At 44.7% G+C, this 26,260-nt stretch overlaps 1 long non-coding RNA gene across 1 annotated transcript in view; it reads right to left on the reverse strand.

Moving 5' to 3' along the window:
* LOC136863093 (uncharacterized) overlaps positions 1-25,321 on the reverse strand; it is a 104,823-nt gene extending 79,502 nt beyond the window's left edge. Inside the window, exon 1 of the long non-coding RNA XR_010859144.2 lies at positions 25,209-25,321. This is a non-coding gene — a long non-coding RNA (uncharacterized lncRNA). The remainder of the gene's footprint in view (positions 1-25,208) is intronic.
* Positions 25,322-26,260: the final 939 nt, after the last annotated feature.

The following is a 26,260-nucleotide window of genomic DNA, read 5'->3' on the forward strand; positions in this document are numbered from 1 at the left end:
AAAGGGGTGAAATTTCAAAATGAGAATTTCTACAGTATATCTCAAAAAAAAAAAACTTAACAATTTACAGAAGTGAAAAATGGTATTTTTATCTCTATTAAAAATAAACATAGTACGCGCCTTGTTGCTATAAGCCTGCATTTGGACGGTGATGGGTGCGAAGCCTGTTGTTAGCACCCCTGAAGATTGTTTTCTTCTCTGTCCATGCTTCGCCGAAAGCGTCTGGACGTATTAGCGCGACTTAATGAATTATTATTATTATTATTATTATTATTATTAATGTTATTTGATTTACGTCCCACTAAAACTTTTATGGTCTTCGGAGACGCCGAGGTCCGGAATTTAGTTCCGCAGGAGTTCTTTTACGTGCCAGTAAATCTACCGACACGAGGCTGTCGTATTTGAGCACCTTCAAATACCACCGGACTGAGCTAGGATCGAATCTGCCAAGTTGGGGTTAGAAGGCCAGCACCTTAACCGTCTGAGCCACTCATCCCGGCGTTATTATTATTATTATTATTATTATTATTATTATTATTATTATTATTATTATCTTCCTCTTCTCCTCTGTTTTCCAAATCCTGGTTAGGTAGCAGTTTCGAACTGTCTCACGTATGAACTTAACCCTGTTTTACGGCCGTATACCCTTCCTGACATCAGCCCTATATGAGGGATCTATTCGCTATTGTTCGCTTCCACCGTGGTTGGTAGCGGATCATGTCGTGTACGAATAGGTGTGTATTAGGACAAACACAAACACGCAGTCATCGCGCCCATAGAAAATAACCAGACACGCGTAAAATTCCCGATTTGGCTGGGAATCGTATCCGTGATCCTCTGAACTGAAGGCATGATGTTGGCTCTTGCCAGAAAGCAACAATAGCAATAATAATAATAATAATAATAATAATAATAATAATAATAATAATAATAATAATACATCTACTAAAATTTACTTACAATAAATAAGGAAAAATTTTAAAATGTTTTATATAGTTGTCATGGCTCCCGTGAAGCCCACTCGGGTTTAGCTCTCTATGTCACTCTGAGCCACTTAGGTTTAATTTTCCAATTAATTATAAATAGAGAGTATTATAACAGATATTAGGTTGTTTTCAATTATACTTGTAATGAATGATTAATAATGCTGGTAATTTTAATGGACTGCATCAGTGTCGAGCTTGACATCGTCATCATCAGAGTTCTATAGGGAAAAAGAACGCTGTCAGTCAATGATAAAATTTGCAATTCCTACTCTCCGAAGCTTACATAATAAATTACTCACTTGCTGAAAACAAGGGGACGGGTGTTTGCGTTGTTAATCTTTAGTACTGACCATTAGAGCGACAACTATCATCAATGTGACTGGATGGTGATCTAGTTTGTCCAACGTTCCCTAGACTCCATAAACATGGACAGTGCTCCCTTCCTTACCTGACCCGAATTCACACTCAGGAAGACAATTCACGCAATCTGCGAGGAACAGTAGTAACATTTTTAACACAAATTATGAATTTACACTTTACATTTTTATCTTCAAATAGCTGTAGTACTGATGTGATGGGTTAGCTTTCGAAATTGCAGCAGTAACGCCATCTAACACAGATGAGCGGTGGCGGAGGAGATACAGATATTTATTTTGTACATGTATTTATTGCTGTTTTATTTACATCGCACCGACATAGATAAGTCTTATGGCGACGATATGATATGAAATGGCTAGAAATGGGAAGGAAGTGACAGATACCTTACTTAATATACACACCAAAAAATTTTCTGGTTTGAAAATGGGAAACCATTTGAAACCACCTTCAGGGCTGCTGACAGCGCTTTAGATCCCGCTATCTACCGAATGCAAGCTGACAGCTACGTTATCCAAATCACGTCACCACTCCATCGGTAAGAGATAAAGAACGCTTCAACTAAAAACAATAGTCATGCAGTGTGATGTTAATATTTATACGTTTTAAGGGCTAAGGACAATGTCGGCCATTTGTATTTGGACAGTCCAGATCTAGGCTTCCGATTGCTCCAAGACTCATTCTTCCCTCGTCGAAGTTGGCGTTTTTCTTCTCATTCAATAGTCATATTTATTATGTTCGTGACTAGTGACGACGTGGTTTTGCAGCTAATGAAATCTGTCCTGACAACCACCACCACCATCCCTAGTTAGTTCGTTACCATAACTACCGAGCAGTAACTTCTTGTCAACGATCCTCGCCGTTGATGGACTAAGTAATAAAAAGTTCTCCATTATTATCATTCGTTCGACGTCCGACTCGTTGGCCGAATGGTCAGCGTACTGGCCTTCGGTTCAGAGGGTCCCGGGTTCGATTCCCGGCCGGGTCGGGGATTTTAACCTTCATTGGTTAATTCCAGTGGCCCGGGGGCTGGGTGTTTGTGCTGTCCCCAACATCCCTGCAAGTCACACACCACACATAACACTATCCTCCACCACAATAACACGCAGTTACGTACCCATGGCAGATGAAGCCCACCCTCATCGGAGGGTCTGCCTTACAAGGGCTGCACTCGGCTAGAAATAGCCACACGAAATTATATATTCGTTCGACAAAAATGCATCAGTTATAAATAGTTGAAATTAGATTTTCAATATCATTGAAACCTTTAGATAAAACTAATATTGCCATCTATATTCGGAAGTTTGTGAAAAATGCAACTATCACGAATATCTCGGTTACTTTTCCTTGCACGGTAAAAACACATTGAACGTAAATTGTAGGAAATTATATTTTATACAACTTTTATTATGTATAGGTTTTCGATATAGCTAATATTAACAGAAAAATTGGACATTTCCTGTTTGGTCCTATTAGCACGTTGGCGACCATGTATCGCATTCAGTATAATGTAGTTGCTCCGCATGTCTGTCGGCGGATGCAAAGTGGGCTTCGGCCTACAGGTGGCCACGGTTGGTCCGTGGTTGAAGGTAACCTTCATATGCCTACTAATAATAATAACTTCGTGTGGCTATTTCTAGTCGAATGCAACCCTTGTAAGGCAGACCCTCCGATGAGGGTGGGCAGCATCTGCCATGTGTAGGGAACTGCGTGTTATTGTGGAGGATAGTGTTATGTGTGGTGTGTGAGTTGCAGGGATGTTGGGGACAGAACAAACATCCAGCCCCCGGGCCGTTAGAATTAACCAATGAAGGTTAAAATCCCCGGCCCGGCCGGGAATCGAACCCGGGACCTCTGAACCGAAGGCCAGTACGCTGATCATACAGCCAACGAGTCAGACCATATGCCTACTTGGCCGTACGTATTGTTTTATCTTACATTACAGACATCAGAGGAACTAGTTTATCACAATATTCACGCACGGGCTTGGTGACCTAAGATGTCCTGAATACGAAGCACAGGTATCTCCTAGGTAGACTCCCATAACGACCGCTATAAATACAATGATATTCAATCAGGTACTCCCGTTGCTATCTTAATCACTAGGCGAACCTACTGAACAGTGAATAAGCTAAATAACAGAGTCTGTAGAATTAGTGTTACGTTACTTATCCTCATTGGACCACGTCGTTTTATGAACCTTATGTAGAGGTTGCCTGCATCTCGAATACTACTACTAACACCCAACCAAACCAAACCCCATGGCACTACATCCCACGAAGGGCCTTGGCCTACCAAGCGACCGTTGCCCAGCCCGAAGGCCTACAGATCACAAAGTGTCATGTGGTCAACACGACGAATCCTTCGGCCGTTTTCTTGGCTTTCTAGACCGGGGCCGCTCTCTCACCGTCAGATAGCTCCTCAATTCTAATCACGTAGGCTGATTGGACCTCGAACCAGCCCTCAGGTCCAGGTAAAAATCCCTGACCTGGCCGGGAATCGAACCCGGGATCTCCGGGTAAGAGGCAGTACCCCTACACCATGAGGCCAGCCCACTACTGATACTAAAATGTTTTCATTCCTCTCCTGAAGGGGGAGGCGTGCCTCTTAGAAGGTGGCGCCATCTCTCAGGCCGGGAGATCTGTTGCGGTGAAGGAAATGCTCGGAGAAGGTGAAGAGGTTGGCGGCCGTGGCCTATACTAGGAACTGTCCCGGCACTCGCCTTAATGCAGGAGAATGGAAAACCATTCTCAGGACAGCCGACGGTTGGGGCCAGCCGTGAGGTCTAGCCCTGTCCCGTCTCCCGAATGCAGAGGCGTAGAGCCACGGTAGAGCTGTGGCCACCCCTCCTATGCTACTGTTGGCCGTTCAGAGTGCAGAGCTGTGGGACCACCGACCAGCCGTGGCCAGTTATGGGCCGAGACCCACTCTGCACCTACCGACCCGGAATACAGTAGGCCTACTTTTCAGCATTATATACGAAGACGACTGTACCCCATACACATACAGCCAAGGCGGCTGTTGCCTAGCCAGGTGGCCGGCTGGTATTGGAGTGCCGCTTGGTCTACGTGGCGACATGATATCATATGATATAGCTACTGTAGTGATGGGTTGCGACTGGAATCGCGAAGATTCGATTCCATATGCCTGGGGAATCGGGTACCCGATTCCAGAATCGATTCCGAGGAACTAATAGCACATTCGATGATGCAGATACGTAAACACGCGCAGCACGAATGTGTTCTGTAATGTGAGTTCATTTTGGTTTACAACCACGTCACTCTACACGCCTTGCCTGCTCTCATTGTAGTGTCCTGAAGTTATACCGGGTGGTCCACCAGCCCCTTGCGATCCAGTTGTATGCATCCCTTCACATTTACTACAATTCTGAAAGACATCGGTCCCTCTCCCTAAACCGGGGTAATATAACGAGATGTGTGTTTACGGTCTAGAAGACAGCAGGAATCGTGAGCGGTGCTATTAATTCATTATGGGTCCCTCGAATGAACCCGTAAAACGAGTGCAGATACGCAGAACAGGTACTTTAAAACAGGAGATGGACCCACAGAGCGGGAGCACGGTACTCTATAGGCTGGGAAGTAGGCGCCGTAGGTCAAGTGTCGCAGTAGCTCACATGGAAAGTGGGCGGGGAGATGTGTTAGCGTACAATGCCCGAGGTAGAAGGTTCGAATCTCATATGAGACGGTCTTCGGCCTTCGGAGACGCCGAGGTGCCGGAATTTAGTCCCGCTGGAGTTCTTTTACGTGCCAGTAAATCTACTGACACGAGGCTGACGTATTTGAGCACCTTCAAATACCACCGGACTGAGCCAGGATCGAACCTGCCAAGTTGGGGTCAGAAGGCCAGCGCCTCTACCGTCTGAGCCACTCAGCGCGGCAGCTTCCAAGGACTGATCCGTTTATTTGACTCTGTAAAGGACCGTATGTATCGTTGCGTTGGGTATGGTGCTTGGTTGGACTGCAATGTGGAGATGATGGTCTGTGGCCAGTATAGGCTGAGAAATGGGCGCCGTAGTTCAAGTGTCGAAGTAGCTCACATGGCTAGCGCGCGGTAGGATGTGTGATAGTTAACAGTGCTGGAGGATTAGAAGATTCAAGTCCCATTCATGTATTTTTTAAAGCCAGTTGCCTGGGATGTGGCAAGGTTGTATACTTATACTGATTTGTTTATTTGGCCCTGGAAAGGGCTGTTGGTATGAGCTGGACTGATAAAGGCTAGGAAACATGTGACAGGATTTCAGCTAACCACGTCGTTTAACGCAGCACCTGCTCGAACTGACGACTTCCCTGCTCGATACAGGTCTGCGCGGAATGTTATAAGGACCGTCTTGCCCGTTGTAACATCTCTGGCGAAACGGACTGACCTGCCTCGGTGATAAGCTGCCTAAGGTAACAAGGACTGGCCGGCTCCTGTACATACACCAGTTGTTTTATGTGGCTCCAGAGAAAAATTCCAGGGGCGTGAGATCGGGCGATTTTGTGGGCCATGGGACCTCGCATGGAGATAGTTCCGGACGACCACCACCGCGTGCGGTGGAGCTTCGTCATGTTAAAGCCAAATCCTGCAGCGGTCAAGGAGTGGCACATATTCCAAAAACGGTGGTAGTTCATCTTGGAGAAAGCGCAGATAGCGTTGGCCGGTCAGATGGCCTTCAAAGAAATAGGGACCGATGAGATGATCACCCATGATTCCACACCACACATCCATGCCCCACTGTACCTGAAAAGCTGCCTGTCACACCCAATGGGGATTATCCACACTCCAGTGATGCATATTATGACGATTAACGATTCCATTGTTGTGGAATCGTGCTTCGTCCGTAAATAAGAGAGTCGCTAGAAAAACAAGATCAGTGTCCATATGCTGTAGGATCCATTGACAGAACGCCACGCTGGCATCAAAATCATAACCATGGAGCTCCTGGTGTAAGTGCAGATGGTACGGGTGCAGCTGGTGGATATGTAATATCCGCAGAACAGACGCTCAGCTAATGTTCGTCTCCTGTGCAATGGCCCGTGTGCTAGTATGAGAGTTACGCCAGATAGCGTCAAACACGACCTCTTCATTATCAGCAGACGTCACGGAATGATCTCGAACAGGCTGTGTCCTTCCCAGGGATGCAATATCCCGCAGGCGTCTTTCCACACTCCGAAATGTCATGCCCATCAGTTATCTTCTATCCGGATAGCGTTCTTGGTACAGGCGTTGTGCCTGATATGCATTCTGTCTAGTTTCTCCATAGATAAGTAGCCATATCCACATACTCGCCGCTGGAATACATCTCGAGGCAGTGAATAAACTTTGTGTTGTGAATTGCTTCGTAGGAGGGGAGTTCGCGCAGCTACATACTTACCTGCCTTCGCATGTTTTCATCTTTCCAATGGGGCTTACTTTGCCCTACCTGTGGTCTGTGAAACTTGGAACATGCACGACGTAGCTAACTGGCCACAGACCATCAACTCCACATCCTCGTCCAACCCAGCACCATACCCAATGCAACGATACATATGGTCTTTTACAGGGTCAAATAAACAAATCAGTCCTTGGATTCTATCAAGTATGCGACGTTACCACATACCAGGCAACTAGCTCTTAAAAGAATTCTTATGTGGGATTCGAAACTCCTACCTCGAACACTGTCCACTATCACATATCTCTCCGCCGCTTGCCATGTGAGCTACTGCGATACATGACCTACGGCACCCATTCCCCAGCCTATACAGTACCGTGCTCCCGGTCTGTGCGTCCACTTCCTGTTTTAAAGTACCTGTTCTGCGTATATGTGCTCGTTTTACGGGTTCATTCGAGGCACCCATAATGAATTAATAGTGGCGCTCACGATTCCTGCTGTCCTCTAGCCCGTAAACACACATCTCGTTATATTAATTCGGTTTAGGGAGAGGGACCGATGTCTTTCAGAATTGTAGTAAATGTGGAGGGATGCATACAACTGGATCGCAAGGGGCCGGTGGACCACCCGGTATACTCAAATACGACTGTAATTTGATCAGAATATAATTATGATTCTCTGCTTGAAGCTAATCAAATTGTATGGTTTGTCAATAAGTCAAAACTTGTACGGGGATTTTCACATAATATAATCTTCAGTTATATTATGTCATAATCCCCGTACAAGTTTACTACTATTTCATCAAAATACAATTGCACTGAAAAAACAACCTTAGTTTGTGTTAAGCAGTGATGAAAACAAAATTATTGATTCTAATAGTTTCTAATAATAATATTTAGTAGTGGTATGAAATGTTAATTGCAAATTAAATGTAACGGAAGTCAGGTACCCTACCAAACAAGTTGTGTACTTATTAGAAACGTGATTCCACAGACTTAATACATTTATTATCATCATCATCATCATCATCATCATCATCATCTGTTTACCCTCCAGGTTCGGCTTTTCCCTCGGACTCTGCGAGGGATCCCACCTCTCCCGCTTCAAGGGCAGTGTCCTGGAGCTTCAGACTCTTGGTCGGTGGACACAACTGGGGAGAATGACCAGTACCTCGCCCAGGCGGCCTCACGTGCTATGTTGAACAGGGGCCTTGTGGAGGGATGGGAAGTTTGGAAGGGATAGGCAAGGAAGAGGAAAGGAAGCGGCCGTGGCCTTAAGTTAGGTACCATCCCGGCATTCGCCTGGAGGAGAAGTGGGAAACCACGAAAAACCACTTCCAGGATAGCTGAGGTGGGAATCGAACCCACCTCTACTCAGTTGACCTCCCGAGGCTGAGTAGACCCCGTTCCAGCCCTCGTACCACTTTTCAAATTTCGTGGCAGAGCCGGAAATCGAACCCGGGCCTCCGGGGGTGGCAGCTAATCACGCTAACCACTACACCACAGATACTAGCGATATTTGAAAACCACATTAGAATCAGAACAGTATGAGCATAAATAACAACGTCGATTCCTACATCCAGTGTCGAAATATGTAATGTCATTTCTGGACTATCAGGTTAAGTGGTTATTTCATTATTATGTGGCATAATTCATTCATGACAACCAATAAGACATTTAATTCAAATGGGTGTTATATCATACCATACTAAGTTATATACAGATCAAATAGTAAATATTTCACGTTCGAATTTGCCCCACTTATATACGGACGTCCGCCTCTGTGGTGTAGTGGTTAGTATGATTAGCTGCCACCCCCGGAGCCCCGGGTTCGATTCCCGGCTCTGTCACGAAATTTGAAAAGTGGTACGAGGGCTGGAACGGGGTCCACTCAGCCTCGGCAGGTCAACTGAGTAGAGGTGGGTTTGATTCCCACCTCAGCCATTCTGGAAGTGGTTTTCCGTGGTTTCCGACTTCACCTCCAGGTAAATGACGGGATGGTACCTAACTTAAGGCCACGGCCGCTTTCTTCCCTCTTCCTTGTCTATCAACTTCCAATCTTCCCATCCCCCCGCAAGGCCCCTGATCAGCATAGCAGGTGAGGCCGCCTAGGCGAGGTACTGGTCATCCTCCCCGTTGTATCCCCCGACCCAGAATCTGAAGCTCCAGGACACTGCCCTTGGGGCGGTAGAGGTGGGGTCCCTAGCTGAGTCCGAGGGAAAACCGACCCTGGAGGGTAAACAGATAAAGAAGAAGAAGAAGAAGAAGTGCCATAAGAGATTTGTTGATAATGTTTCTTCCTATCACTAGCCAGCCTGCTGACGATGATCGTTAAGGAGTCATGTCTGTATGGTCTGACACCGTGGTTACCTGGCTCGAGACCTGTTGTTGGAAAAATGTTCACTTTAAGAGTGTTGACCGGCAAGGCAGAAGAATTGGTGGTTTACAATTCCTAATCGCCAAATTGCGTGCATGTCACATCATCCACGGAAAATTTATGTGGTCTGTAGTATATCACAAACAGCCTCTACTTACAGATGGAATAGAGAAAATAATTTTTGAGCTTCGTATAAGGTGTGTATCGTGTTCAAAAACAATATGATCTCACACACACATACAGTACAGAGAGAGCGGGAGTAGTACTATGTAAATGTAGTTTTAGTACTACCGAGGAAGTAGCCACATAGCAATCAACTTGCATTAGAGAGATAGTAGCTTCGACTCCCGCTTTCGGCAGCCCTAAAGATGGCTTTCAGTGCTTTTCCATTTTTACACCAGGCAAATGGTGGGGCTGTACCTTAATTAAGACCACGATAGCTTCCTTCCCACTCCTATCACTTTCCCTTCCCATTGTCGGCATAAATTCTAACTGTCGGTGCGAAGTAAAGCAAAATGTAAAAAGAGTACTAGCGTCTGAAATTGTTAAGTAGTTGGCGATAGCATTTGGCATAAAGTTGTCATGCCGTGTTTGATGGTTGCCAATTAGTCATTCGTCCGGAGATGAAGTGTGAAACAAGGAACAAAATCTTACAGGATGGCCACGTGTGTGACTTTAACCCATTCTCCTCTGAGGTGAAGTGCACGGTGTACTCTGTTCTAGCTTTTTAAAGTAGTCGAATTCGTAGCTTACCAGAGAAGCGAATCAAAGCAACCGGAGGGAAGATTCTATGCCAAATCGCAGACCACTAAAATATCTCACAAGGTGGGGGTCACGATGTCCGCATTACCGATTTTGTTCAAACGTTGAAGGTTGGTCGTACTACAACACAAAAACACACAGACAAAGTAGTAGCGCGTAACTCCCAAAAAAAATTCGAAAAAGCTATTTTGAAAATGTCGAAAAACGTCACGAGAGGTTTAGCAAGCCAGGTAACATCAAGAAAGGGACTGTGGAGCGGTTGAGGTTTTAAACTTCAGTTATGACGATGGCGAGTTCGAGCCACGCTGCTACCAGCTTTTTACCCACCCCCTATTTCTTCCCTTCGCCCTTTATGAGCTTCGCGGTGCTCCGCCATATTATTTTGATTATTGCAAGCCACAATTGAATTCATTATTTAACAAGGAACTGTCAGATAATTTATTTTTGAGGGGAGGGGGCGCGTAATAATTGAAGTCAAAATACAAGTGTTATTTTTACATTTTTACATTTCTTTTATGTTTTGGACCGAAAAGGCAATTGTCAAGTTTTCAAAATATATAAAATAACATTGCTAGTATCAAAATCAGTTTTGAATAACATAAATTGTTCACTGTTAAAACAAAACAGTAACTTTCATTATCAAGTGCTTTTAATCGTCTGTGCATGATCCAGGGTGAAACTTGTCGTAAAGACAAGAGCAACACAATGCGGCGCGGCATCTCGCACAAATGATAAATGCGGAATTTTCCCAGTTGCATGGATTCTTCAAGAGATCTTGTGGAAAACATACTTGGTTAACATTTAGGAAAGTTGCTCGTGTATCAGTCAATTTCGCTGCATACCATGGGTATAACAACATGTTTTTAAAAATGGGAGCAGAAAGTTGATGATGGACTACATAGAGTGAATTCTCATACAACCTCCGCAGGAGTTAATCTCGCGGTTTTCCGCAAACAAACAAGATGCATTTTGGATACGCTTAATTAGTAGCTTAACCTGTCTAAAAAAATAGATATCACAGGGTTGAACTAACGGAGTGCACTTGGGAGGGATAACTTTTAGAGTGCAGGTTGGTAACTCTAGTCGTAAATAGTGGGATTGGTTTGTCCTCCCCATGAGTCCACAGTCAAAAGAAATCTCTTTTCTCCAACACATCGCTTCAACATTTTAAGGTACTCTTTGTACAAGTGTGTCGAAAGATTTCCCTGTTTTGAGCAAAAAATGACTACATTAGGGATTTCTTTCGAAAGTCATCCATTGATTTTTGAACAACAGGTCCGAAAGAAACTTTGGGCTCTTGCAAACAACAACTAAAGAGAACAACCCTCCCGACATTCCGAGAGTGTACTAGGCCGTGAATGAATGAGTGACTTTTTTCATGTTTTTCTGGTTGACGAACACAGCCTTCGGACCTTGGATATCCAATGTTCTGTCAATTGTAGACTGATATTGGCAGCCTGAAATAGAACTAAGTAAATATAACTTTCCATTTGCTATATTGTACCTGTGTATTTATATATAAAAGTTACCTGTTTGATCAGTATTTATGACGTGTGTATTGTAAAACTTGGGATCAGTGCGCGAGCCTGCGTCAGAAAGTTCGCTGCAGAAGCCAAAACGTCTTCCATCTTTGCGGAGTCATTTCTGGAAGTGTATCTGGTAATTTGTCTTTGGTGGATTTTGTATGTTTTTTGAATTTCGTAACCCATGAATTTGAAGCCTTGAATTTAAATTCTTCAAACTGGGCCGCCGCAGCTAGTGCCCACTCTTGCAAATTACGCGTCGTGACTCGTTGTTTGTTCTCACGTGCCTCTTTAAAGCGATCGTAAGTCCATACGTTGATGGTTTTACGTTTGTCCCTCGATGCTCCGTCCTTTATGACATCTTCTTCCCATTTTGCCAAATCCCGTGTTCGCATTAGCTGAGAGCAGCCTCTTTTGTGTAACATCTGCAAACGCCATTTAGAGTGCGCTCTAGCCATGTTTACAACAATTAACTTGTAATCTAGAGGAATATATTCCAGAAGCTTCCCTGTTTTCCTTCGGGCTCACAGTCTTCGTCTGTAGAATCAATATTTTCCCCGAAAGCATCTTGGTTGTCACTGCCATCGCAGGTGAATACTTCTTCATCTATTACAAATTTGTTTTCTACTATTATTATCAAAATAGACTTAAAAATTTTCTTTCCCAATAATTCGGCGTCTTCTGTAATCTCTACAGAGTCGCCGGGATTCAGTAAGCGATTAATCTAATAATAATAATAATAATAATAATAATAATAATAATAATAATGTTATTTGTTTTACGTCCCACTAACTACTTTTTAAGGTCTTCGGCGACGCCGAGGTGCCGGAATTTAGTCCCGCAGGAGTTCTTTTACGTGCCAGTAAATCTACCGACACGAGGCTGTCGTATTTGAGCACCTTCAAATACCACCGGACTGAGCCAGGATCGAACCTGCCAAGTTGGGGTTAGAAGGCCAGCGCCTTAACCGTCTGAGCCACTCAGCCCGGCTCGATTAATCTAAAGAAGGTGCTCGATGTAGGTCATGGCCCCTTTCAACTCCCGGGAAGTCGTTTGCACTTTGCGTAGCTTCACATTCAAAATTCAACATGCGAGATCCCCATGCCGATCGAACTTATGATGAGCACGTCCGGTTACATCGCACACAAGTGTTACACGGCACAACGCGGTCAGACAGTGGCTAACTACTGATCTCATTCGCAACACAATGTCAGAAGAAAAGATAAGCGAACTGATACGAGCGTGACTCGAACTCGCCACCTTCAGTACTGCAGCGGGAACCTTAAACACTCGACCACCGCACCACAGTCTCTCGCCTGCTGGTATCTGGCATGATAAACCTCTCGTAACTTCTTTCGACATTTTCAAAATCGCTTTTCTCGACAATTGTTTAGAGTTTCGCGCTACTATATATTTTGCCAGTGTGTTTTTGTGATGTAGTACTATCAGCCTACAAAGTTTGAACAAAATCGGTGATGCGGACATCATGACCTCATCTTGTCAGTAATACTGATCATCCCTGAAAAGCAACAAACAGATTAAAAACTTGCTGCTAATGAGCATCGAACTTGATCCTTCCAGTCGGTAGAATAATTGTCACATCCATCATCGTAGGTGGAAGTAGACTAGTGCTCCACAAAATGACTGCGAAGTTGCAGTTGTATTCTCCAGAGATACAAGATTCGAACTTCAACGTTGCAAGTGCTGCTTTTCACACAGAATTTTCCTACACTTGTCTAAAGAAACGATGAGATAATATCTTGATTCAAATTTCATGTCCAAATAAATCCGCATTTTGAACTGAAAAGTCACTTTCCTGTGGTTCTGATTCCAGCTAAAACTAGAAGTCCCTTGGATATGATCATGGTGTCTGTCACATAACACTACAAGCCTGCTTTTTAATTTTCCAAATAATTACAGCTTCACAAACTACCTCATTCATTTCAAATACAGCCTATGCTCCAGAAAGTAGAAGTCTTTAAAATAAACAGACCACATCAAGCTAACATTGTTGAGCTGTTTTCTTCCGAAGGCGCTATAGCCATGATGGGCATGATGGAGCTTGGTCTACCAAGCGACCGCTGTTCAGCCCGAAGGCCTGCAGATTACGAGGTGACGCATGATCAGTGCGACGAATCCTCTTCGCCGTTATTCTTGGTTTTTCTAGACCGGGGTCGCCATCTCGGAGTCAATAGCTCCTCAATTGCAATCACCTCGTACTAACCCTCAGGAGCGGGTAAAAATCCCTGTTCAGGCACGCTACCCCTAAACCGCGGTGCCGGCCAGCCTCCAGAATTACTATGAGTAAATCATAAAAGACGATCTGTGAGTTTAATACACTCTTGAATAAATTCAACTCGAGATTTTTCGATGAGAGACGCCTGTCACGAACTGATGTCTTATTTCTTCGACTTCTCCTCCTTTATCTGTTTACCCTCCAGGGTAGGTTTTTCTCTCGGACTCAGCAAGGGATCCCACCACTACCGCCTCAAGGGCAGTGTCCTGGAGCTTCAGACTCGGGTCGGGGGATACAACCGGGGAGGATGACCAGTACCTCGCCCAGGCGGCCTCACCTGCTATGCTGAACAGGGGCCTTGCGGGGGCATGGGAAGATTGGAAGGGATAGACAAGAAAGAAGGAAGGAAGTGGCCGTGGCCTTAAACTAGGTACCATCCCGGCATTTGCCTGGAGAAGAAGTGGGAAACCACGGAAAACCACTTCCAGGATGGCAGAGGTGTGAATCGAACCCGCCTCTACTCAGTTGACCTCCCGAGGCTGAGTGGAAACCGTTCCAGCCCTCGTACCACTTTTTCAAATTTCTTGGCAGAGCCAGGAATCGAACCCGGGCCTCCGGGGTTGGCAGCTAATCACACAAATCACTACACCACAGAGGCGGACCTGATGTCTACATCATGATTAATCTATATTGAAGCCTGCTACCAATACAGTATATAAAATAACTTACATCAGTCAATGTTCTGTCCAGATTCTTGGCTGAATGGCCAACGTCGGAGCCTTCGGTTCAGAGGGTCTGGGATTGATTCAAAGTTTGGTAGAGAATTTTGATCGCATATGATAATTTCTTCTGTCTAGAGGACTGGGTGCTCCTGTTTGTCCCAATACTCTCCCCCGTATATACACACAACACATTACACTAACTACCACAACAGAAACGCGCAATAGTGAATACATTCCTTCTCACGGTGCCCGGCGGCAAAACAAGGCCAAGTTAATATGGGCGACACAGCTCGCACCCGTGACCCCACCATTCCGTAGGGAAAAGTGACGGTAGAAAAAGAAGTCAATGTTTTGTTTTTATATCTGATGAACAGATGTCTATTTAATTGGAAATTCAGTTCAATATTATAAGCTCCGGCCCCGCGGTGTAGGGGTAGCGTACCTGCCTCTCACCCAGAGGCCCCGGATTCGATTTCCGGCCAGGTCAGGGATTTTTACCTGGATCTGAGGGCTGGTTCGAGGTCCACTCATCCTACATGATTCGAATTGAGGAGCTGCCTGACGGTGAGATAGTGGTCCCGGTCTAGAAAGCCAAGAATAACGGCCGAGAGGATTCGTCTTGCTGACCAGACGACACCTCGTAATCTGCAGGCCCTAGGCTGAGCAGCGGTCGGTTGGTAGGCCAAGGCCCTTCGGGGCTGATGTGCCATGGGGGGAGGGCGGGTTATATGGTGACAACGTTCTGTATGTATCACGCCCCTGAGGTCTTTTTTGCTAGTGGCTTTACGTCGCACAGACTCAGATAGATCTTCTGGCGACGATCGGATAAGAAACGCCTTGGAGTTGGAAAGAAGCGGCCGTGGCTTTAGTAAAGGTACAGCCCCAGCATTTGCCTGATGTAAAAATGGAAAACCACAGAAAACCATCTTCAGGGCTGTCAATAGTGGGATTCGAACCCACTATCTCCCGGACGCAAGCTCACAGCCAAGCGCCCTTAACCGCACGGCCAACTCTCGCGGTCCCCTGATGTTTAGCTTCCACGTAAAATTTAAGGTCCTGAGATTATGATCATGATTTCAACAGTCACATACTGTAGATCTACATGCTTGCTTACTTACTTACTTTCTTACTACTTACTTTCTTACTTACTACTTAGCATACTTACTTACGTGGACCTACTTACTGACAGGGGTATGAAGTAAAGAGAGAAATGATACACACCTGAGCGGCAGTCAACCATTTCTTATTAATATATCTGTGCACCGGAAGTAAACGTTATGTCCATTTGTACAAAATTGAGGTTTTGCGTGATTACTGTATTTTCTGCCCTCTTCTCTGGGGTGCAAAACACCATTACTATCACCTACGCGCAATAATGGGCAATTTAGCCAGTTTGAGGTAAAAGTTCAGTATGCCTTCAAAACAAATTAAACAAATTATCATTATTTGAGTCCGCCTCTGTGGTGTAGTGGTTAGTGTGATTGGCTCCGCCCCCCCCCCCCCGGTCGCCCGGAGGCCCGGGTTCGATTCCCGGCTCTGCCACGAAATTTGAAAAGTGGTACGAGGGCTGGAACGGGGTCCACTCAGCCTCGGGAGGTCAACTGAGTAGAGGTGGGTTCGATTCCCACCTCAGCCATTCTGGAGGTGATTTTCCGTGGTTTCCCACTCCTCTTCGAGGCAAATACCGGGATGGTTCCTAACTTAAGGCCACGGCCGCTTCCTTCCCTCTTCCTTGTCTATCCCTTCCAATCTTCCCATCCCCCCGCAAGGCCCCTGTTCAGCATAGTAGGTGAGGCCGCCTGGGCGAGGTAGTGGTCATCCTCCCCAGGTTATCCCCCGACCCAAAGTCTTAAGCTCCAGGACACTGCCCTTGAGGCGGTAGAGGTTGGATCCCTCGCTGAGTCCGAGGGAAAAACCAACCCTGAATGGTAAGCAGATTAGGAAGGCAGTGCGCCGGCCTCTCGCCGCTGGGTTTCGTGGTTCAAATCCCGGTCGCTACATGTGAGATTTGTGCTGGACGAAATGGAGGCGGGACAGGTTTTTCTCCGGGCTTTCCGATTTTCCCTGTCATTATTGATTCCAACAACACTCTCCAATATCATTTCATTTCATCTTTTAGTCATTCACCATTCCCCAGAGGAGCAGGCTTTGGCAGCCGGCACAATTCCTAGCCTCGCCGCTAGATGGGGTTTCATTCATTCCATCCCGGACTCGGCCGAATGATTGGAAATAGGCTGTGGATTTTCATTTTCAATTACTATTTGTGAAGTGGGTGTTGAAAAGTCGAAAAATATTTATATTACTATGTAAATTAAGCGTACGGAGTTTTCATGAAATAAAGGCCAAGTGAAATAAATACCGAAAAACCTTCTTCATTCTGTGTCGGTGCAACGTAAAACAAATTGTATAAAAACGTTATTTTAGCTCTCCTGTAAAATTGCATATTTGTGAGACAGTGCCCTTTATAGCGGGGAAATGGTGTGTCTTTTCTTTTTGCAGTTTGTTTTACGTCGCACCGACACAGATAGGTCTTATGGCAACGATGGGATAGGAACGGCCTAGGGATGGGATGGAATCGGCCGTGGCCTTAATTAAGGAAACGACTGAAAACCATTTCAGGGCTGCCGACGGTGGGGTTCGAACCTACTATCTCCCGGATGCAGGCTTACAGCTGCGCACCCCTAACCGCACGGCCAACTAGCGCGCGCGCGTGTGTGTGTGTGTGTGTGTGTGTGTGTGTGTGTGTGTGTGTGTGTGTGTGTGTGTGTGTGTGTGTGTGTGTGTGTGTGTGTCATTCTTCGGGTGTTTCTTTCCAACAGTGGACCTTAAGGATTTTTACTCACACGGACTTAAGTATTCCTACAGTAAAATATGTTACAGTAAGCTACTTGTAACTCGATTAATATTTCATGTGCATACTCTGTTCCCCTTGTCAGGCTGAGTGGTTCAGATGGTTAAGGCGCTGGCCTTCTGACCCCAACTTGACAGGCTCGAAACCTGGCTCAGTCCGGTGGTATTTGAAGGTACTCAAATATGTCAGCCTCGTGCCGGTAGATTTACTGGCACGTAAACGAACTCCTGGGACTAAATTCCGCCACCTCGGCGTCTTCTAAAATCATAAAGGTAGTTAGTGGGACGCAAAGCAAATAGCATTATTTAATATTCTGTCCCCATTGAGTAAAATGTATGAGGATTTCCCGTTATGCCACAGATCAGCCACAAGTGATAGAACGTAGTCCCGGACAGAGGTATACGTATACTTGGCTGTGAACAACGATACAATGGACTAACTAGTTGTCTACTACACTCCGTTCGCCGCAGGTGTTGACTGCATATTAAACGATGTATTGAGTGACTGGTGGGATACAACTGATTCAAATAAGTCGCAAAGGAAAGGAAACTACTGTGGAAATGAGGCGGCTGATTGCCTCATTAACTCGTGAGGATAAATTGTATTCGGAAGTTGCAAACATTGCTGGGAGATGTCGTTCAACCGTGCAGAGTATAATTAAGCGATTCAAAGAAACGAACTTGCTAAAAGAGAAAGAATTGGTCATCCAAAATAACTGAACGTCAGAGAAACGAGGCCTGCGAAGAAATACCCACAATCTACGTATAGTGCGATACCTACTCATGTTGAAGAGTAGCCTAGAAAGCAAGTGACAGCCCTAAGAACAAGGTATCTCATCAATCGAGGAGGATACAGAGAAAAATCCCTGTCCTGGCCGGGAATCGAACCCGGGGCCTCCGGGCGAGAGGCAGGCACGCTACCCCTACACCACTGGTCCAGCACCTAGAAAGAAGACATATACAAGTAAGAAGAATCGGAAGGGCAGATTAGAATTCGCAAGAGCTTATGTAGGAAAGGATCTCGGTTTCCTTTACTGTGTTTACGAAAGTCAACCAGTTTCACAAATGGCCGTGTTTTGGCTTTGGAGGAGGCCCAGTACTGACTGGTCTTCAAGCTTCTTTGAAACATGTGGTATTATGGTCTGGGGGAAGCGGGGGGGACGGGGTTTGACCGCATCTGGTGACGGGTAGCTAATCTTCACTGAGGGACTATTGACATATTTGCTTATTTACGTATTATGAAAGAAAATTTGAAGAAGAGTGTAGTGAGACTGGGCTTGGGAAACTATTACTACTTCCAGCACGACAGTGATTACAAACATACAGCCGAGATTGTCCGATTATGGATTCTTTATAATACGTCCCATACCCTAAATACCCCACCACAGTCCCGTCAATCTCAATCCTGTTAAGCGTCTCTGGAGTGAACTGGAAAGAAAAAAGGAAAAAAAATAGTACAAAAACACCACATCGTTAGTATATCTCAGTTAAAAGAATTGCTTCTGAAGAAATGGCGTAACACTGGAGCAGAGACAACTGGAAATCTGGTGTACAGAATGAGCAATAGACTGAGGGAAGTGATTTACAGACGAGATAAGCACACCAAGTACTGAGGTACAGAACTGACCACTATTTATCGTTCGAGAAGATTAACGTTACGTGAGTGTTCGAATACCTGTGTCCTGCTTAAAACTCCCATTGAGAGAATAAATAGTTATTTTTAAATATGCAGAAAGTTAAAATCGTATCATTACTATATCCATACGTTCAAGCGATTAGTTATCTTTACGTATATCAGAAGTAATTATTTATATTTCCTTGTGCTGAGAGTTCCGCAAATGATTTCATTATTTCCTAATGGCTGTACGAATAACGAATACTTACGTCCATGTCTGTATGTTTAACAGACAAGCTGAATGAATTAGAATGAGGATCTCAGGCGGTAGATCCTAACTTGGTAGGTTCGATCCTGGCTCAGTTCGGTGGTATTTGAAGGTGCTCAATATGCAGAGTGTGTCTTGTGTCGGTAGATTTACTAGCGCATAACAGAACTCCTGCGGGACAAATTTCCGGCACCTCGGAGTCTCCGAAAACCATAAACATGATGTTAGTAGGATGAAAAGCCATTATTATTATTATTATTATTATTATTATTATTATTATTATTATTAGACTAAATAACACTGGCTTTCTGAGTCCAAGCTGGTGAGTTTCATCCCGGCTGAGTTTGATGGTATTTCACGGTGCTCAAATACACCAGCCTCACTGCGGTAAATTTACTAGCACATAAATGAACTCATGCGCACAACCTCTCCGGCACCTCGGTAACTTCAGAAACTGCAATAGTTACTGGACCGGGCGAGTTGGCCGTGCTGTTACGGGCGTGCAGCTGTGAGCTTGCAACTGGGAGATAGTGAGTTCGAGCCCCACTGTCGGCAGCCCTGAAGGTGGTTTTCCGTGGTTTCCCATTTTTAAACCAGGAAAATGCTGGGACTGTACCTTAATTAAGGCCAAGGCCGCTTGCTTCCCATTCCTAGGCCTTTCCTATCCCATTCTCGCCATAAGACCTATCTGTGTCGGTGCGACGTAAGGCCAAATCTAAGAAAGGTACTGGGATATAAAGACATTTTTATTACTATTTCGTTTTTATTTTCTATTTTAAGGACGACACACACACACACACACACACACACACTCAGTCCCCGAGCCAGTGAAAATAACCACTTAAGGTTGAACTCCCCGACCCGGCCGGGAATCGAACCCGGGGCCCCATGAACCAAAGACCAGCACGCTAACCATTTAGCCATGGAGCCAGACAATAATTGGGGCCCGGATTTTTAATGCATATGCGCATATGCAAATGCATATTTTGAACGTTAGTGCAAAATTTTGAACGTTAGCGCATACACAGATATATTTTTCTGTTATGTTTAATCGATTATCTAAGATTTCTGAACGAAATAAAAAAATCGAATGGACTCTATATGTTGTATATCCATTGGCAACACGAGAAACCTTCCCTGACCAAGAAAAGTGCTTTCAGTGTCCCAATACCAGCAGGTAGACGGATAATGACCCTATCCGCAACAGCTATTTCCTTCTTTCTGATATTCCCCTTTCCTTACAGTAGCCGCCCAAGGTTCGCTTAAACAAGCGCGTTCATCTCTTAATTTGCTACTAGTCTATTACAGTGTTTTTAGCAAATTAAACTGTAAAAATGCTTAAAGATAAGAGCTCTAAGTCTCTTTCTTAATTAAACAGTGGATATCAGGCAATAATGACTATACAAGTGACGGAGACGTAATGTACTGTCAAGTGTGCAACAAGAGTGTAAAATGAGATAAAAAGTTTCAAAGTGAGCAGCATTTAAAAACAAGTTCACATCTCAGATCAAAAGAACAGAGTAAGAATACGCAACAGCTACTTTTAACCGACGTGAAAACACGATGTGAAGTTAGCACATTTTCCGCTGATATTTCTAAAGCTTTTGTATGCAAAAACATTTCGCTGCATAAATTGAATAACCCACATTTACGCTCGATTCTTGAAAAGTATTGTGCTAATCAAAGGATGCCCGATGAATCTTCTTTTCCAATTAGTTTTACGTCGCACCGACACAGATAGGTCTTGTGGCGAAGATGGGATAAGAAAGGCCTAGGAATGGGAAGGAAGCGGCCGTGGCCTTATCTAAGGTACAGCCTGGTGTGAAAATGGGAAACTACGGAAAACTATCTTCAGGACTGCGGATAGTGGGGCTCGAATCCACATTCTCGCGGATGCAAGCTCACAGATGCGCGCTCCTAACCGCACGGCCAACTCGCCCGGTACCAGACGAATCTACCCTTAGGAAGAACTATATACTCGCTCTGCACGCTTCTGTCGTAGATTCGATACGATCTGACATAGGAGGTAACTGTGTCTGTATATCGGTAGATGAAACAACCGATTCGTGTGGTCGATAAATTGCGAAATTCATAGCGGGTAAATTATGTCCAGATAAACCCGGCAAACCTTATTTACTTTCGTGCAAAGTGCTAGAAAAAACCAACCACGCTACAGCTGCAAGATTTTTTAACGATTCCTTGCGACTTCTGTGGGCTAATGAATCGGAGGGTGATTGTTACAAAGTGCGCCTTTTAGTCACAGATGCAGCTTCGCGTATGTTGAAAGCTGGTCATTCTACTCCGAGTACTTTTTCTAAATCTCATCCATGCTATATGTTTGACCCATGGAGTCCATCGTATTGCACACGAGGAGTAATTTCAAGTGGGAAAAACTGTTCCTAAAAGCAACGGCTCGTGTCCAGTTGTACAAAACTCATCTGCCTTAGGTTTCTCTTCCGCTGTAACCTATTCTCACATATGGGGAACTTGGTTATCAGCCGTATCATTCTACCAGCAGAACATTAATCAAATGAAAGATGTAGTTAAAAGTATTTATGATAGTGTGTTCGTAAAGCAAAGTGCGCGTATGAATCTGAAACTGTATATAAAGATATCGTTTCCATCCATGTGCATTATTCGTCACTTTCGGAGGCGATTAAGGGCCTAAAAACTGGCAGTGCACCTCTACACGAAACCCTTCGGTTAATTCAAAACACCATTAGTTATTTAAATGGTGTCCCTGGTGAAACTGGAGAAAAAGTTATAAGGAAACCCAGTGCGGTGTTGGACTCAAACCCAGGACAGAAGCAGATTCAATCCATAAGCAACTACATAAGTGATATTGAAAAAACTTCTCGCAGGTTCACTTCTCTCAGAAGAGTATCCCTACAAGAGTAGGGGCTGCCTGGCCGAGGCGGTAAAGGCGTACTCGGTTCGCCCGGAAGGACGTCGGTTTTAATCCCCGTCAGCAAGTCGTAAAATTTAAGAAATGAGATTTCCACTTCCGGAGGTGCATATGGCCCTGAGGTCCACTCAGCCTACACTAAAAATGAGTACCAGATTAATTCCTAGGGACAAAGGCGGCCGGAAGTAGAACTAACCACTCTACCCCATCAAGTGCCGAGGTTACGAATAGTAGAAGCCTTTACCTTCCACCACTCCCACGGCCTTCATGGCCTGTACGGAGATGACTTTGTTTTTTTGTAACCCACATGAGAGGTGAATTATATTTTGATCATAATTATAATATTAAGTTCGGGTCGCCAGATGCAGGCGACTTGATGGTGAAGACGACACATACACCCAGCCCCCGTGCCAGCGAAATTAACCAAATATAGTTAAAATTCCCTACCTTGTCGGGAATCGAACCCGAGCCCCTCTGACTAAAGGCCAGCACGCTAACCATTTCGCCATGGAGCCGGACGATAAAATATGCGAGGAACATACAACAACATGCGCTCGTTCTTTTCTGATGATGATGATGATGCTTCTTGTTTTAAGGGGCCTAACATCAAAGGTCATCGGCCCCTCGTTCTTTTCTGAGAGACTACACATAGGTAGTCAACCAACTGACACGATTCATTTTCAATAGGGGAAACATCATGGCCAATGACTTTTTTTTAACAATGGGCTTTACGTTGCACCGACACAGATAGGATTTATGGCAACGATGGATAAGAAAGGGTTAGGAATGGGAAGGAAGTTTCTTAATTAAGGCACAGCCCCAGCATTTACCTGGTGTGAAAATGGAAGACCTCGGAAAACCAACTTCAGGGCTGCCGACAATGGGGTTCGAACCCACTATCTCCCGAATTCAAGCTCACAGCTGTACGCCCCTAACCACACAGCCAACTCACTCGGTGAGCTACATTTTATGAGAAAGCTTCCATCTTGTCCGCCTCTGTGGTGTAGTGGTTAGTGTGATTAGCTGCCTCCCATGAAGGCCCGGGTTCGATTCCCGGCTCGCCACGAAATTTGCAAAGTGGTACGAGGGCTGGAACGGGGTCCACTCAGCCTCGGGAAGTGAAATGAGTAGAGGTGGGTTCGATTCCCAACTCAGCCATCCTGGAAGTGGTTTTCCGTGGTTTCCCACTTCTCCTCCAGGCAAATGCCGGGATGGTACCTAACTTAAGGCCGCTTTCTTCCCTCTTCCTAGTCTAACCCTTCCAATCTTCCCATTGCCCCACAAGGCCCCTGTTCAGCATAGCAGGTGAGGCAACCTGGGCGAGGTACTGGCCATTCTCCCCAGTTGTATCCGCCGACCCAATGTCTCACGCTCCAGGACACTGCCCTTGAGGCGGTGGAGGTGGGATCCCTCGCTGAGTCCGAGGGAAAAACCAACCCTGGAGGATAAACAGATAGACGAAGAAGAAGCTTCCATCTTTAAACACTAGTCTATGCAGTAAATTCTGTTTAATTTTACTTATTGTTCTTGAGAAACATCACTATAATAGTAACATGACTGTTATTGCATTTGCGTTTCTGGTTTCTGGAGACGTTAGGTACCAGAAATTTTGTCCCACGGAAGTTCATTTACGTGCCGGTAAATCTACCGCTCCAAGGCTGGCACATTTGAGTACCGTCAAATACGGTACCATTGGTCTGAGACGGAATCAGACCAGAACACTTGGGTTCTGGCCCATTCGGCTCACTATCAGAATAATTAATTTCGTATCATTTTTACAAATAAATGCCTTGCTCGTTATTTCCATTCTTTAGAAGAATTTACCGTTCAACACGGAGTTTTTCAGGGATGATCTCATTTCTTTTCCATACTGGACACATTGCTTGTTAATGGATATTTCACACAAAAATTAGTTTCTGAACTCGTAACTAGTAACTGGCAATGTTGTCTGAGGACAGAATATTATGTTGTAACGTAAGTCACTAACAACGGTGTTGTTCCTCCTCTAATAGATCGATACTACACTCAGCATGGCATAATTAGACATTTAACAAGTAAACAAGTGCATCTTCTCCTTGAATGAAAAAAGTTGTTTTCAGAGGAAAGTGGAAGGCCCTCATTGCAAGAGCTCCCAGACGCAGATAGTGATATTCATGCGCACGTTTCCGCGAGGAATGAATTGTGACTGTGTAGTATCTCGTACCCACCACAAGAAATTTGTCACTGGTCAAATAATGAGTACTTCGTACGCAATGAAGTAATAACTAAAACGAATTCTGTCCCTTTATATTTATTACAGAACTCGCATAATTTCCAATTTACCCCATACCTTCATCTGAACTCTCAGGATGTGAATCTAGTAAAGTTTTGAAAACATGTTAATGTAAACAAGGAACAGTTAACGCATTCAGTCATTAATTTCTGGACATAAATAGCATTGGACTCTCATGATAAAACGCAGAGTTCAAATATTATGACAAGTGCCTTTAATGTACGGTGCCTTACTCAATTTCTGTATCCATTTTTAATACACCATCCTTGTAAGATAAATGCTCCGGACGTGCCAAAGTATGGCCCTGTCAGCTTGTGGCCCTGAGATAGGAATATGGGGTCCTAACCCACTAAACTTCACGCAAATTTGGCATCATGTTTGAGCGATGTATTGGAAATTGCTGATAAGGTAGTAATAGCCCAATGTACCCAGACTTACATATTTACGGGCTTGGGTAAGTAAACTCAGCTAAATTAAATTAAGTTCTATGGAACATATAGTTTAACATAGATTAACAATCAGTATTTGCTTTTCTATTTGATGTAATGCTATGCAGACGTAAATGTCTAATTCGTCCACACGGAAGTTCACGACTTTTACCTTCAGCGCGCTTTATTAAGGACATTTCTTTTATCACTGTACGCAATAATTCAAACAAATATCGCTATATCCCCTACATGCCCTACTCCAGTAAAAAATCTAGCCCCGAACTTGGTAGCACTTGGTTCAGAATACCAACAATACGTTTGTGATCACAGAGTTATACATTAGACACGACAATTTGACTCTTTAGGCATATTTCATCACCTGGCACCCAGGTGATGTCAAATAATTTTATTTTTCTTTGCGAAATTTCTCATATCACATTTCTACTCTTTTCTGAGGGATACAAAGAGAAAGGAGTTTGTTTTTTAACACCTTAGAGAACACAAGGAATGAACACTTACTCGGGACTATCCATGGCGAAGCGGAGTGCGGCAACTCGACCGACCGGGATGCAGAGACACCGCGCGCGCTCTCCGCCCGATGAAACTGTGCGCCGCGTCGTGGGTAATGCCACACGACCACCCGCCAACTGCTCGGCTAATCTCGGCTTTCGTCGGCTCGGCGCAGGACCTGTTGAGTCTTCCACGTTCAACAGCGGTGGACAACATACATCGATGGAGATGGTGGGAGGGATAATTGACCGAGCTCCTCTGATGGTGGTGGTGATTATTATTATTGTTGTTGTTGATTCACTTTAGGAACTACCGAGCTCGATAGCTGCAGTCGCTTAAGTGCGGCCAGTGTCCAGTATTCGGGAGATAGTCGGTTCGAACCCCACTGTCGGCAGCCCTGAAGATGGTTTTCCGTGGTTTCCCATTTTCTCACCAGGCAAATGCTTGGGCTCTACCTTAATTAAGGCCACGGCCGCTTCCTTCCCACACCTAGCCCCTTCCTGTCCCATCGTCGCCATAAGAAATATCTGTATCAGTGCGACGTAAAGCAACTTGCAAAAAAAAACCACTTTAGGAACTGGAGACATGTTTGATCATCAGCACCGAGTCTATGCCCGTGGTAGGCCTTAACGGTTAGTACTATTAGCTGTCATCCTCGGAGGCCGGGTTCGATTCCCGGTACTTTATTTTAAAATTGGCAGGTATGTGGTTTTCTTTTTAGTATGTCGTGTAGTTATTACTAGAGGGGGATTCATATGCAGTAAAAACGACAAAATATGCATATATCAGTGCACTATAAAACAGCAATATATGCACGGATATATGCACTGCGGTATTGTATAAATAGCAAAACCATTGTTTTTTTCCTCTGTGCACAAGGTTGGTTCTCCAAGTAGGCCTATCAACTGCTGAAGCAGAGTGCTTTTAGCTAAATTTCCTTAGGGATTATTCCTAGTGGTTACTGGACTTCATAGAGCTTCCGTGGCTCAGACGGCAGCGCGTCGGCCTCTCATCGCTGGATACCGTGGTTCAAATTCCGGTCACTCCATGTGAGATTTGTG

Source organism: Anabrus simplex, chromosome 2 (assembly GCF_040414725.1).
Source record: "Anabrus simplex isolate iqAnaSimp1 chromosome 2, ASM4041472v1, whole genome shotgun sequence".
NCBI classification, from domain to species: domain Eukaryota; kingdom Metazoa; phylum Arthropoda; class Insecta; order Orthoptera; family Tettigoniidae; genus Anabrus; species Anabrus simplex.